Source organism: Gouania willdenowi, chromosome 22 (genome assembly GCF_900634775.1).
Source record: "Gouania willdenowi chromosome 22, fGouWil2.1, whole genome shotgun sequence".
NCBI lineage: Eukaryota > Metazoa > Chordata > Actinopteri > Blenniiformes > Gobiesocidae > Gouania > Gouania willdenowi.
Window position 1 is genome coordinate 2,418,485 of NC_041065.1, and position 1,810 is coordinate 2,420,294.

The following is a 1,810-nucleotide window of genomic DNA, read 5'->3' on the forward strand; positions in this document are numbered from 1 at the left end:
GCTATACATCCTCCCTTGCATTTTTGTCAGGAAATGCAAAATGTTCTATAAGGTCCTGGACTCAATCCCTTGAGTGGACACTTGGGCGACGTCCATTCTGTGTGGAGTTTGCTTGTGTAGGTTTTCTCCGGGTAATCCGGCTTCCTCCCACAATCTAAAAAAGGGTAAATAAAACTAAGTGTTGTGGTTATTTGTTAGTTACCCTAATTTATATGGAGCAAAGTACAACAAAGTAATCTCAAAGTGCTATCAAAATGAAAAATTCATAATAAAAAAGAAAAAAAACAGCAAGGTCCATATGAACAAGCATTTAGTGACAGTGGGAAGAAACCACAAAGTGCACTACAAACATTTCAGTATCAGTTTCAGTAGTAAATTTTACAGAACTGTAAGGTTGATTATCAGAGCTATGCAGATGACACACAACTATATCTATCACTGAACCCAGATGACCATGGTCCCATTGAGGTGTTGTGTGACTGTTTAGAAAAAATAAACTGCTGGATGAGTGAAAACTTCCTTCAACTAAACCATGACAAGACGGAGGTGATTGTCTTTGGTAACAAGGAAAAAAGGACTGCTGTCAGCAATTATCTTGAGTCTCGATCTTTAAAAGCTAAAGACCAAGTCAAAAACCTTGGTGTTCTGATTGACTCAGATCTTACATTCAGCAGTCAGATCAAATCTATCACAAAAACAGCCTTCTACCACCTAAAGAACATCTCCAGAGTGAAAGGTTTAATGGCTCAGAAAGATCAGGAGAAACTGGTCCATGCTTTTATCTCCAGCAGACTGGACTATTGTAATGGTCTTCTGACAGGAATCCCCCAAAAGAGCATCAAACAGCTACAGCTGGTTCAGAACGCTGCAGCTCGGGTCTTAACCAGAACAAAGAGGTCAGAGCACATTACTCCAGTTTTAAAGTCTTTACACTGGCTCCCAGTCAGCCTCAGAATAGACTTTAAAGTCTGCTGCTGGTGTATAAATCTGTGAATGGGTTTGGTCCAGAATACATCAGTGACATGTTAGTCAGGTATGAACCCAGCAGGTCTCTCAGATCTATGGACACAGATCAGATAGTGGAGCCCAGAGTTCACAGTAAACATGGTGATGCTGCTTTTAGTTGTTATGCTGCAAAGAAGTGGAACAAACTGCCAGCAGAGCTGAAGTCAGCATCACATGTGAACATTTTTAAATCAAAGTTAAAGGCACTTTTTTTCTCTACTGCATATGATTGAGAGAGAGATTTTTTGTCATGTGTTGATGTAATGATGATTTACTGATGATTTTAATTGATTTTACTGATGATTTTAAATGTTCTTATTGATTTTACTGATGATTTTAAATGTTCTTATTGATTTTAAACAATTGAATGTTTTATCATGTAAAGCACATTGAGTTGCCTTGAGTATGAAATGCGCTATATAAATAAATTTGCCTTGCCTTGCCTTGCCTATCACCTCATCTAAAGAAAACATGGAAAAACAGTCACTATTAACATGGGAGACAAGAACGGGAGAACTATAGGTTGGCAAAGGCATTGAAGGCACCCCGAATTTAAATGAATAAAGGGAAAAACAACATAAGGAGAGGTGAGGCGAAAAAGCAGATTTTGAACTGAATTCCCTAAAGGAGAGTAAAGTACAAAACCAGGAAAAACCTCTTGGCTACAAAAATACACAGTCATGAAAACCATAACACGTGGGCAGGTGGGGGTGGGTGATGGATCTGGGGAGGGGGAATTGGGGGCGAAGGTTGGGCAGAGAGGGGGAGAAGATATTCAGGCTCCAGCATTCTGAATTAAATGAAT